Here is a 14,025-nt window from a genome sequence, read left to right on the forward strand (position 1 = left end):
TTTTTAATTTTGTTTTTAAATTACATTATTTTTTTAATGTGCTTTTCGATATTCTGGAGGTTCCTGCATGTTGGAAAAAAAGTTTTTATTGGGAAAATGGGAAAAAACTGGAAAAATCCAGGAAAATCAATTTATTTGCTCTTTTTTGACTTCTATTGTAACATTTTGGATATTGTAGCATGCATGGGGTGTTTTCTGTGTGCGAAGTTCAGCAAAGAGAGCGTAAAGATATAATAAAAAAAAGAATAAAAAAATAAAATGACTCGAGAAAGGTTCAAATTTCAAGACCCCTAGCTCCTTTTTATATCAAGATATAATTTTCAAACTCGGACTCTAGGTAGGAGTCTATGGTCCGATCAAGGCTGCTGAAGAGAATTTTTATCGGCCAATTAGGGGGGTCTCAGTGGGGCCCTTAAGGTATATTGCGAAGATGAGAGGAGAGAGCTTTTGAAGCGAAACCGTCGTAGGCTTCACGTATGACCGTGGACTAGAAGGTAGGCCGCCAGACAAGCAAGTTCGCTGCAGGAGGGAGGGGTCCTGGGTTCGAATCCCAGGGACGGTCAAATTTTCAAAAAATGTGTTTTTTTTAATTTTGTTTATTTTAAATTACATTATTTTTTTTAATGTGTTTTTCGATATTCTGGAGGTTCCTGCATGTGGGAAAAAAATTTTTTATTGGGAAAATGGGAAAAAACTCGAAAAATACAGAGAAATTAGTTTATTTGCTCTTTTTCGACTTCTATTGTAACATTTTGGATATTCTAGCATGCATGGGGTGTTTTCTGCGTGCGAAGTTCAGCAAAGAGAGCGTAAAGATATAATAAAAAAAAGAATAAAAAAATAAAATGGCTCGAGAAAGGTTCAAATTTCAAGACCCCTAGCTCCTTTTTATATCAAGATATAATTTTCAAACTCGGACTCTAGGTAGGAGTCTATGGTCCGATCAAGGCTGCTGAAGAGAATTTTTATAGGCCAATTAGGGGGGTCTCAGTGGGCCCCTTAAGGTATATTGCGAAGATGAGAGGTGAGAGCTTTTGAAGCGAAACTGTCGTAGGCTTCACGTATCACCGTGGACTGGAAGGTAGGCCACCAGACAAGCAAGTTCGCTGCAGGAGGGAGGGGTCCTGGGTTCGAATCCCAGGGACGGTCAAATTTTCAAAAAATGTTCTTTTTTTAAATTTTGTGTTTAAATTACATTATTTTTTTAATGAGCTTTTCGATATTCTGGAGGTTCCTGCATGAAGAGAAAAAATTTTTTTATTGGGAAAATGGGAAAAAACTGGAAAAATCCAGGAAAATCAATTTATTTGCTTTTTTTTGACTTCGATTGTAACATTTTGGATATTCTAGCATGCATGGGGTGTTTTCTGTGTGCGAAGTTCAGCAAAGAGAGCGTAAAGATATAATAAAAAAAAGAATAAAAAAATAAAATGGCTCGAGAAAGGATCAAATTTCAAGACCCCCTAGCTCCTTTTAATATCAAGATATAATTTTCAAACTCGGACTCTAGATAGGAGTCTATGGTCCGATCAAGGCTGCTGAAGAGAATTTTCATAGGCCAATTAGGGGGGTCTCAGTGGGCCCCTTAAGGTATATTGCGTAGATGAGAGGTGAGAGCTTTTGAAGCGAAACTGTCGTAGGCTTCACGTATCACCGTGGACTGGAAGGTAGGCCACCAGACAAGCAAGTTCGCTGCAGGAGGGAGGGGTCCTGGGTTCGAATCCCAGGGACGGTCAAATTTTCAAAAAATGTTCTTTTTTTTAATTTTGTTTTTAAATTACATTATTTTTTTAATGTGCTTTTCGATATTCTGGAGGTTCCTGCATGTTGGAAAAAAAGTTTTTATTGGGAAAATGGGAAAAAACTGGAAAAATCCAGGAAAATCAATTTATTTGCTCTTTTTTGACTTCTATTGTAACATTTTGGATATTCTAGCATGCATGGGGTGTTTTCTGCGTGCGAAGTTCAGCAAAGAGAGCGTAAAGATATAATAAAAAAAAGAATAAAAAAATAAAATGGCTCGAGAAAGGTTCAAATTTCAAGACCCCTAGCTCCTTTTTATATCAAGATATAATTTTCAAACTCGGACTCTAGGTAGGAGTCTATGGTCCGATCAAGGCTGCTGAAGAGAATTTTTATCGGCCAATTAGGGGGGTCTCAGTGGGGCCCTTAAGGTATTTTGCGAAGATGAGAGGAGAGAGCTTTTGAAGCGAAACTGTCGTAGGCTTCACGAATGGCCGTGGACTAGAAGGTAGGCCGCCAGACAAGCAAGTTCGCTGCAGCAGGGAGGGGTCCTGGGTTCGAATCCCAGGGACGGTCAAATTTTCAAAAAATGTGTTTTTTTTAATTTTGTTTTTAAATTACATTATTTTTTTAATGTGCTTTTCGATATTCTGTAGGTTTGTGCATGTTGGAAAAAAAGTTTTTATTGGGAAAATGGGAAAAAACTGGAAAAATCCAGGAAAATCAATTTATTTGCTCTTTTTTGACTTCTATTGTAACATTTTGGATATTCTAGCATGCATGGGGTGTTTTCTGTGTGCGAAGTTCAGCAAAGAGAGCGTAAAGATATAATAAAAAAAAGAATAAAAAAATAAAATGGCTCGAGAAAGGTTCAAATTTCAAGACCCCTAGCTCCTTTTTATATCAAGATATAATTTTCAAACTCGGACTCTAGGTAGGAGTCTATGGTCCGATCAAGGCTGCTGAAGAGAATTTTTATCGGCCAATTAGGGGGGTCTCAGTGGGGCCCTTAAGGTATATTGCGAAGATGAGAGGAGAGAGCTTTTGAAGCGAAACTGTCGTAGGCTTAAAGTATGGCCGTGGACTAGAAGGTAGGCCGCCAGACAAGCAAGTTCGCTGCAGCAGGGAGGGGTCCTGGGTTCGATTCCCAGGGACGGTCAAATTTTCAAAAAATGTGTTTTTTTTAATTTTGTTTATTTTAAATTACATTATTTTTTTTAATGTGTTTTTCGATATTCTGGAGGTTCCTGCATGTAGGAAAATTTTTTTTTATTGGGAAAATGGGAAAAAAACTCGAAAAATACAGAGAAATTAGTTTATTTGCTCTTTTTCGACTTCTATTGTAACATTTTGGATATTCTAGCATGCATGGGGTGTTTTCTGTGTGCGAAGTTCAGCAAAGAGAGCGTAAAGATATAATAAAAAAAAGAATAAAAAAATAAAATGGCTCGAGAAAGGTTCAAATTTCAAGACCCCTAGCTCCTTTTTATAAAGATATAATAAGGAGCCAAGATATAATTTTCAAACTCGGACTCTAGGTAGGAGTCTATGGTCCGATGAAGGCTGCTGAAGAGAATTTTTATAGGCCAATTAGGGGGGTCTCAGTGGGGCCCTTAAGGTATATTGCGAAGATGAGAGGAGAGAGCTTTTGAAGCGAAACCGTCGTAGGCTTCACGTATGACCGTGGACTAGAAGGTAGGCCGCCAGACAAGCAAGTTCGCTGCAGGAGGGAGGGGTCCTGGGTTCGAATCCCAGGGACGGTCAAATTTTCAAAAAATGTGTTTTTTTTAATTTTGTTTATTTTAAATTACATTATTTTTTTTAATGTGTTTTTCGATATTCTGGAGGTTCCTGCATGTGGGAAAAAAATTTTTTATTGGGAAAATGGGAAAAAACTCGAAAAATACAGAGAAATTAGTTTATTTGCTCTTTTTCGACTTCTATTGTAACATTTTGGATATTCTAGCATGCATGGGGTGTTTTCTGCGTGCGAAGTTCAGCAAAGAGAGCGTAAAGATATAATAAAAAAAAGAATAAAAAAATAAAATGGCTCGAGAAAGGTTCAAATTTCAAGACCCCTAGCTCCTTTTTATATCAAGATATAATTTTCAAACTCGGACTCTAGGTAGGAGTCTATGGTCCGATCAAGGCTGCTGAAGAGAATTTTTATAGGCCAATTAGGGGGGTCTCAGTGGGCCCCTTAAGGTATATTGCGAAGATGAGAGGTGAGAGCTTTTGAAGCGAAACTGTCGTAGGCTTCACGTATCACCGTGGACTGGAAGGTAGGCCACCAGACAAGCAAGTTCGCTGCAGGAGGGAGGGGTCCTGGGTTCGAATCCCAGGGACGGTCAAATTTTCAAAAAATGTTCTTTTTTTAAATTTTGTTTTTAAATTACATTATTTTTTTAATGTGCTTTTCGATATTCTGGAGGTTCCTGCATGAAGAGAAAAAATTTTTTTATTGGGAAAATGGGAAAAAACTGGAAAAATCCAGGAAAATCAATTTATTTGCTTTTTTTTGACTTCGATTGTAACATTTTGGATATTCTAGCATGCATGGGGTGTTTTCTGTGTGCGAAGTTCAGCAAAGAGAGCGTAAAGATATAATAAAAAAAAGAATAAAAAAATAAAATGGCTCGAGAAAGGATCAAATTTCAAGACCCCCTAGCTCCTTTTAATATCAAGATATAATTTTCAAACTCGGACTCTAGATAGGAGTCTATGGTCCGATCAAGGCTGCTGAAGAGAATTTTCATAGGCCAATTAGGGGGGTCTCAGTGGGCCCCTTAAGGTATATTGCGTAGATGAGAGGTGAGAGCTTTTGAAGCGAAACTGTCGTAGGCTTCACGTATCACCGTGGACTGGAAGGTAGGCCACCAGACAAGCAAGTTCGCTGCAGGAGGGAGGGGTCCTGGGTTCGAATCCCAGGGACGGTCAAATTTTCAAAAAATGTTCTTTTTTTTAATTTTGTTTTTAAATTACATTATTTTTTTAATGTGCTTTTCGATATTCTGGAGGTTCCTGCATGTTGAAAAAAAAGTTTTTATTGGGAAAATGGGAAAAAACTGGAAAAATCCAGGAAAATCAATTTATTTGCTCTTTTTTGACTTCTATTGTAACATTTTGGATATTCTAGCATGCATGGGGTGTTTTCTGCGTGCGAAGTTCAGCAAAGAGAGCGTAAAGATATAATAAAAAAAAGAATAAAAAAATAAAATGGCTCGAGAAAGGTTCAAATTTCAAGACCCCTAGCTCCTTTTTATATCAAGATATAATTTTCAAACTCGGACTCTAGGTAGGAGTCTATGGTCCGATCAAGGCTGCTGAAGAGAATTTTTATCGGCCAATTAGGGGGGTCTCAGTGGGGCCCTTAAGGTATATTGCGAAGATGAGAGGAGAGAGCTTTTGAAGCGAAACTGTCGTAGGCTTCACGTATGGCCGTGGACTAGAAGGTAGGCCGCCAGACAAGCAAGTTCGCTGCAGCAGGGAGGGGTCCTGGGTTCGAATCCCAGGGACGGTCAAATTTTCAAAAAATGTGTTTTTTTTAATTTTGTTTTTAAATTACATTATTTTTTTAATGTGCTTTTCGATATTCTGGAGGTTCCTGCATGTTGGAAAAAAAGTTTTTATTGGGAAAATGGGAAAAAACTGGAAAAATCCAGGAAAATCAATTTATTTGCTCTTTTTTGAATTCTATTGTAACATTTTGGATATTCTAGCATGCATGGGGTGTTTTCTGTGTGCGAATTTCAGCAAAGAGAGCGTAAAGATATAATAAAAAAAAGAATAAAAAAATAAAATGGCTCGAGAAAGGTTCAAATTTCAAGACCCCTAGCTCCTTTTTATATCAAGATATAATTTTCAAACTCGGACTCTAGGTAGGAGTCTATGGTCCGATCAAGGCTGCTGAAGAGAATTTTTATCGGCCAATTAGGGGGGTCTCAGTGGGGCCCTTAAGGTATATTGCGAAGATGAGAGGAGAGAGCTTTTGAAGCGAAACTGTCGTAGGCTTCACGTATGGCCGTGGACTAGAAGGTAGGCCGCCAGACAAGCAAGTTCGCTGCAGCAGGGAGGGGTCCTGGGTTCGAATCCCAGGGACGGTCAAATTTTCAAAAAATGTGTTTTTTTTAATTTTGTTTATTTTAAATTACATTATTTTTTTTAATGTGTTTTCGATATTCTGGAGGTTCCTGCATGTAGGAAAATTTTTTTTTATTGGGAAAATGGGAAAAAAACTCGAAAAATACAGAGAAATTAGTTTATTTGCTCTTTTTCGACTTCTATTGTAACATTTTGGATATTCTAGCATGCATGGGGTGTTTTCTGTGTGCGAAGTTCAGCAAAGAGAGCGTAAAGATATAATAAAAAAAAGAATAAAAAAATAAAATGGCTCGAGAAAGGTTCAAATTTCAAGACCCCTAGCTCCTTTTTATATCAAGATATAATTTTCAAACTCGGACTCTAGGTAGGAGTCTATGGTCCGATCAAGGCTGCTGAAGAGAATTTTTATCGGCCAATTAGGGGGGTCTCAGTGGGGCCCTTAAGGTATATTGCGAAGATGAGAGGAGAGAGCTTTTGAAGCGAAACTGTCGTAGGCTTCACGTATGGCCGTGGACTAGAAGGTAGGCCGCCAGACAAGCAAGTTCGCTGCAGCAGGGAGGGGTCCTGGGTTCGAATCCCAGGGACGGTCAAATTTTCAAAAAATGTGTTTTTTTTAATTTTGTTTTTAAATTACATTATTTTTTTAATGTGCTTTTCGATATTCTGGAGGTTCCTGCATGTTGGAAAAAAAGTTTTTATTGGGAAAATGGGAAAAAACTGGAAAAATCCAGGAAAATCAATTTATTTGCTCTTTTTTGACTTCTATTGTAACATTTTGGATATTCTAGCATGCATGGGGTGTTTTCTGTGTGCGAAGTTCAGCAAAGAGAGCGTAAAGATATAATAAAAAAAAGAATAAAAAAATAAAATGGCTCGAGAAAGGTTCAAATTTCAAGACCCCTAGCTCCTTTTTATATCAAGATATAATTTTCAAACTCGGACTCTTGGTAGGAGTCTATGGTCCGATCAAGGCTGCTGAAGAGAATTTTTATCGGCCAATTAGGGGGGTCTCAGTGGGGCCCTTAAGGTATATTGCGAAGATGAGAGGAGAGAGCTTTTGAAGCGAAACTGTCGTAGGCTTCACGTATGGCCGTGGACTAGAAGGTAGGCCGCCAGACAAGCAAGTTCGCTGCAGCAGGGAGGGGTCCTGGGTTCGAATCCCAGGGACGGTCAAATTTTCAAAAAATGTGTTTTTTTTAATTTTGTTTATTTTAAATTACATTATTTTTTTTAATGTGTTTTCGATATTCTGGAGGTTCCTGCATGTAGGAAAAATTTTTTTTATTGGGAAAATGGGAAAAAAACTCGAAAAATACAGAGAAATTAGTTTATTTGCTCTTTTTCGACTTCTATTGTAACATTTTGGATATTCTAGCATGCATGGGGTGTTTTCTGTGTGCGAAGTTCAGCAAAGAGAGCGTAAAGATATAATAAAAAAAGAATAAAAAAATAAAATGGCTCGAGAAAGGTTCAAATTTCAAGACCCCTAGCTCCTTTTTATATCAAGATATAATTTTCAAACTCGGACTCTAGGTAGGAGTCTATGGTCCGATGAAGGCTGCTGAAGAGAATTTTTATAGGCCAATTAGGGGGGTCTCAGTGGGGCCCTTAAGGTATATTGCGAAGATGAGAGGAGAGAGCTTTTGAAGCGAAACCGTCGTAGGCTTCACGTATGACCGTGGACTAGAAGGTAGGCCGCCAGACAAGCAAGTTCGCTGCAGGAGGGAGGGGTCCTGGGTTCGAATCCCAGGGACGGTCAAATTTTCAAAAAATGTGTTTTTTTTAATTTTGTTTATTTTAAATTACATTATTTTTTTCAATGTGTTTTTCGATATTCTGGAGGTACCTGCATGTAGGAAAAAAAAAATTTTATTGGGAAAATGGGAAAAAACTCGAAAAATACAGAGAAATCAGTTTATTTGCTCTTTTTCGACTTCTATTGTAACAGTTTGGATATTCTAGCATGCATGGGGTGTTTTCTGTGTGCGAAGTTCAGCAAAGAGAGCGTAAAGAAATAATAAAAAAAAGAATAAAAAAATAAAATGGCTCGAGAAAGGTTCAAATTTCAAGACCTCTAGCTCCTTTTTATATCAAGATATAATTTTCAAACTCGGACTCTAGGTAGGAGTCTATGGTCCGATCAAGGCTGCTGAAGAGAATTTTTATAGGCCAATTAGGGGGGTCTCAGTGGGGCCCTTAAGGTATATTGCGAAGATGAGAGGTGAGAGCTTTTGAAGCGAAACTGTCGTAGGCTTCACGTATCACCGTGGACTGGAAGGTAGGCCACCAGACAAGCAAGTTCGCTGCAGGAGGGAGGGGTCCTGGGTTCGAATCCCAGGGACGGTCAAATTTTCAAAAAATGTTCTTTTTTTTAATTTTGTTTTTAAATTACATTATTTTTTTAATGTGCTTTTCGATATTCTGGAGGTTCCTGCATGTTGGAAAAAAAGTTTTTATTGGGAAAATGGGAAAAAACTGGAAAAATCCAGGAAAATCAATTTATTTGCTCTTTTTTGACTTCTATTGTAACATTTTGGATATTCTAGCATGCATGGGGTGTTTTCTGTGTGCGAAGTTCAGCAAAGAGAGCGTAAAGATATAATAAAAAAAAGAATAAAAAAATAAAATGGCTCGAGAAAGGTTCAAATTTCAAGACCCCTAGCTCCTTTTTATATCAAGATATAATTTTCAAACTCGAACTCTAGGTAGGAGTCTATGGTCCGATGAAGGCTGCTGAAGAGAATTTTTATAGGCCAATTAGGGGGGTCTCAGTGGGGCCCTTAAGGTATATTGCGAAGATGAGAGGAGAGAGCTTTTGAAGCGAAACCGTCGTAGGCTTCACGTATGACCGTGGACTAGAAGGTAGGCCGCCAGACAAGCAAGTTCGCTGCAGGAGGGAGGCGTCCTGGGTTCGAATCCCAGGGACGGTCAAATTTTCAAAAAATGTGTTTTTTTTAATTTTGTTTATTTTAAATTACATTATTTTTTTCAATGTGTTTTTCGATATTCTGGAGGTTCCTGCATGTAGGAAAAAAAAATTTTTATTGGGAAAATGGGAAAAAACTCGAAAAATACAGAGAAATCAGTTTATTTGCTCTTTTTCGACTTCTATTGTAACATTTTGGATATTCTAGCATGCATGGGGTGTTTTCTGTGTGCGAAGTTAAGCAAAGAGAGCGTAAAGAAATAATAAAAAAAAGAATAAAAAAATAAAATGGCTCGAGAAAGGTTCAAATTTCAAGACCCCCTAGCTCCTTTTAATATCAAGATATAATTTTCAAACTCGGACTCTAGGTAGGAGTCTATGGTCCGATCAAGGCTGCTGAAGAGAATTTTTATCGGCCAATTAGGGGGGTCTCAGTGGGGCCCTTAAGGTATATTGCGAAGATGAGAGGAGAGAGCTTTTGAAGCGAAACTGTCGTAGGCTTCACGTATGGCCGTGGACTAGAAGGTAGGCCGCCAGACAAGCAAGTTCGCTGCAGCAGGGAGGGGTCCTGGGTTCGAATCCCAGGGACGGTCAAATTTTCAAAAAATGTGTTTTTTTTAATTTTGTTTATTTTAAATTACATTATTTTTTTTAATGTGTTTTTCGATATTCTGGAGGTTCCTGCATGTAGGAAAATTTTTTTTTATTGGGAAAATGGGAAAAAAACTCGAAAAATACAGAGAAATTAGTTTATTTGCTCTTTTTCGACTTCTATTGTAACATTTTGGATATTCTAGCATGCATGGGGTGTTTTCTGTGTGCGAAGTTCAGCAAAGAGAGCGTAAAGATATAATAAAAAAAAGAATAAAAAAATAAAATGGCTCGAGAAAGGTTCAAATTTCAAGACCCCTAGCTCCTTTTTATATCAAGATATAATTTTCAAACTCGGACTCTAGGTAGGAGTCTATGGTCCGATGAAGGCTGCTGAAGAGAATTTTTATAGGCCAATTAGGGGGGTCTCAGTGGGGCCCTTAAGGTATATTGCGAAGATGAGAGGAGAGAGCTTTTGAAGCGAAACCGTCGTAGGCTTCACGTATGACCGTGGACTAGAAGGTAGGCCGCCAGACAAGCAAGTTCGCTGCAGGAGGGAGGGGTCCTGGGTTCGAATCCCAGGGACGGTCAAATTTTCAAAAAATGTTCTTTTTTTAAATTTTGTTTTTAAATTACATTATTTTTTTAATGTGCTTTTCGATATTCTGGAGGTTCCTGCATGAAGAGAAAAAATTTTTTTATTGGAAAAATGGGAAAAAACTGGAAAAATCCAGGAAAATCAATTTATTTGCTTTTTTTTGACTTCGATTGTAACATTTTGGATATTCTAGCATGCATGGGGTGTTTTCTGTGTGCGAAGTTCAGCAAAGAGAGCGTAAAGATATAATAAAAAAAAGAATAAAAAAATAAAATGGCTCGAGAAAGGATCAAATTTCAAGACCCCCTAGCTCCTTTTAATATCAAGATATAATTTTCAAACTCGGACTCTAGGTAGGAGTCTATGGTCCGATCAAGGCTGCTGAAGAGAATTTTTATAGGCCAATTAGGGGGGTCTCAGTGGGCCCCTTAAGGTATAGTGCGTAGATGAGAGGTGAGAGCTTTTGAAGCGAAACTGTCGTAGGCTTCACATATCACCGTGGACTGGAAGGTAGGCCACCAGACAAGCAAGTTCGCTGCAGGAGGGAGGGGTCCTGGGTTCGAATCCCAGGGACGGTCAAATTTTCAATAAATGTTCTTTTTTTTAATTTTGTTTTTAAATTACATTATTTTTTTAATGTGCTTTTCGATATTCTGGAGGTTCCTGCATGTTGGAAAAAAAGTTTTTATTGGGAAAATGGGAAAAAACTGGAAAAATCCAGGAAAATCAATTTATTTGCTCTTTTTTGACTTCTATTGTAACATTTTGGATATTCTAGCATGCATGGGGTGTTTTCTGTGTGCGAAGTTCAGCAAAGAGAGCGTAAAGATATAATAAAAAAAAGAATAAAAAAATAAAATGGCTCGAGAAAGGTTCAAATTTCAAGACCCCTAGCTCCTTTTTATATCAAGATATAATTTTCAAACTCGGACTCTAGGTAGGAGTCTATGGTCCGATCAAGGCTGCTGAAGAGAATTTTTATCGGCCAATTAGGGGGGTCTCAGTGGGGCCCTTAAGGTATATTGCGAAGATGAGAGGAGAGAGCTTTTGAAGCGAAACTGTCGTAGGCTTCACGTATGGCCGTGGACTAGAAGGTAGGCCACCAGACAAGCAAGCTCGCTGCAGCAGGGAGGGGCCCTTTGTTCGAATCCCAGGGATGGTCAAATTTTCAAAAAATGTGTTTTTTTTAATTTTGTTTATTTTAAATTACATTATTTTTTTTAATGTGTTTTTCGATATTCTGGAGGTTCCTGCAAGAAGGGAAAAAAATTTTTTATTGGGAAAATGGGAAAAAACTGGAAAAATCCAGGAAAATCAATTTATTTGCTCTTTTTTGACTTCTATTGTAACATTTTGGATATTCTAGCATGCATGGGGTGTTTTCTGTGTGCGAAGTTCAGCAAACAGAGCGAAAAAATATAATAAGAAAAAGAATGAAAAAATAAAATGGCTCGAGAAAGGTTCAAATTTCAAGACCCCCTAGCTCCTTTTTATATCAAGATATAATTTTCAACCTCGGACTCTAGGTTGGAGTCTCTGGTCCGATCAAGACTGCTGAAGAGAATTTTTATAGGCCAATTAGGGGGGTCTCAGTGGGCCCCTTAAGGTATATTGCGAAGATGAGAGGTGAGAGCTTTTGAAGCGAAACTGTCGTAGGCTTCACGCAGCACCGTGGACTGGAAGGTAGGCCACCAGACAAGCAAGTTCGCTGCAGGAGGGACGGGTCCTGGGTTCGAATCCCAGGGACGGTCAAATTTTCAAAAAATGTTCTTTTTTTTTAATTTTGTTTTTAAATTACATTATTTTTTTAATGTGCTTTTCGATATTCTGGAGGTTCCTGCATGTAGGAAAAATTTTTTTTATTGGGAAAATGGGAAAAAAACTCGAAAAATACAGAGAAATTAGTTTATTTGCTCTTTTTCGACTTCTATTGTAACATTTTGGATATTCTAGCATGCATGGGGTGTTTTCTGCGTGCGAAGTTCAGCAAAGAGAGCGTAAAGAAATAATAAAAAAAAGAATAAAAAAATAAAATGGCTCGAGAAAGGTTCAAATTTCAAGACCCCCTAGCTCCTTTTAATATCAAAATATAATTTTCAAACTCGGACTCTAGGTAGGAGTCTATGGTCCGATCAAGGCTGCTGAAGAGAATTTTTATAGGCCAATTAGGGGGTCTCAGTGGGTCCCTTAAGGTATATTGCGAAGATGAGAGGTGAGAGCTTTTGAAGCGAAACTGTCGTAGGCTTCACGTATCACCGTGGACTGGAAGGTAGGCCACCAAACAAGCAAGTTCGCTGCAGGAGGGAGGGGTCCTGGGTTCGAATCCCAGGGATGGTCAATTTTTTAAATAATGTTCTTTTTTTTAATTTTGTTTATTTTAAATTACATTATTTTTTTTAATGTGTTTTTCGATATTCTGGAGGTTCCTGCAAGAAGGGAAAAAAATTTTTTATTGGGAAAATGGGAAAAAACTTTAAAAATCCAGGAAAATCAATTTATTTGCTCTTTTTTGACTTCTATTGTAACATTTTGGATATTCTAGCATGCATGGGGTGTTTTCTGTGTGCGAAGTTCAGCAAAGAGAGCGAAAAATATAATAAGAAAAAGAATGAAAAAATAAAATGGCTCGAGAAAGGTTCAAATTTCAAGACCTCTAGCTCCTTTTTATATCAAGATATAATTTTCAAACTCGGACTCTAGGTAGGAGTCTATGGTCCGATCAAGGCTGCTGAAGAGAATTTTTATAGGCCAATTAGGGGGGTCTCAGTGGGGCCCTTAAGGTATATTGCGAAGATGAGAGGAGAGAGCTTTTGAAGCGAAACTGTCGTAGGCTTCACGTATGGCCGTGGACTAGAAGGTAGGCCGCCAGACAAGCAAGTTCGCTGCAGCAGGGAGGGGTCCTGGGTTCGAATCCCAGGGACGGTCAAATTTTCAAAAAATGTGTTTTTTTAAATTTTGTTTATTTTAAATTACATTATTTTTTTTAATGTGTTTTTCGATATTCTGGAGGTTCCTGCATGTAGGAAAAATTTTTTTTATTGGGAAAATGGGAAAAAAACTCGAAAAATACAGAGAAATTAGTTTATTTGCTCTTTTTCGACTTCTATTGTAACATTTTGGATATTCTAGCATGCATGGGGTGTTTTCTGCGTGCGAAGTTCAGCAAAGAGAGCGTAAAGAAATAATAAAAAAAAGAATAAAAAAATAAAATGGCTCGAGAAAGGTTCAAATTTCAAGACCCCCTAGCTCCTTTTAATATCAAGATATAATATTCAAACTCGGACTCTAGGTAGGAGTCTATGGTCCGATCAAGGCTGCTGAAGAGAATTTTTATAGGCCAATTAGGGGGGTCTCAGTGGGCCCCTTAAGGTATATTGCGAAGATGAGAGGTGAGAGCTTTTGAAGCGAAACTGTCGTAGGCTTCACGTATCACCGTGGACTGGAAGGTAGGCCACCAAACAAGCAAGTTCGCTGCAGGAGGGAGGGGTCCTGGGTTCGAATCCCAGGGATGGTCAATTTTTTAAATAATGTTCTTTTTTTTAATTTTGTTTATTTTAAATTACATTATTTTTTTTAATGTGTTTTTCGATATTCTGGAGGTTCCTGCATGTTGGAAAAAAATTTTTATTGGGAAAATGGGAAAAAACTGGAAAAATACAGAGAAATCAATTTATTTGCTCTTTTTTGACTTCTATTGTAACATTTTGGATATTCTAGCATGCATGGGGTGTTTTCTGTGTGCGAAGTTCAGCAAAGAGAGCGAAAAATATAATAAGAAAAAGAATGAAAAAATAAAATGGCTCGAGAAAGGTTCAAATTTCAAGACCCCCTAGCTCCTTTTTATATCAAGATATAATTTTCAAACTCGGACTCTAGGTAGGAGTCTATGGTCCGATCAAGGCTGCTGAAGAGAATTTTTATAGGCCAATTAGGGGGGTCTCAGTGGGGCCCTTAAGGTATATTGCGAAGATGAGAGGAGAGAGCTTTTGAAGCGAAACTGTCGTAGGCTTCACGTATGGCCGTGGACTAGAAGGTAGGCCGCCAGACAAGCAAGTTCGCTGCAGCA

This window comes from Parasteatoda tepidariorum, chromosome 6, assembly GCF_982258835.1.
Source record: "Parasteatoda tepidariorum strain Cologne lab strain chromosome 6, Ptep-v5.0, whole genome shotgun sequence".
In the NCBI taxonomy this organism is placed as follows: Eukaryota; Metazoa; Arthropoda; class Arachnida; order Araneae; family Theridiidae; genus Parasteatoda; species Parasteatoda tepidariorum.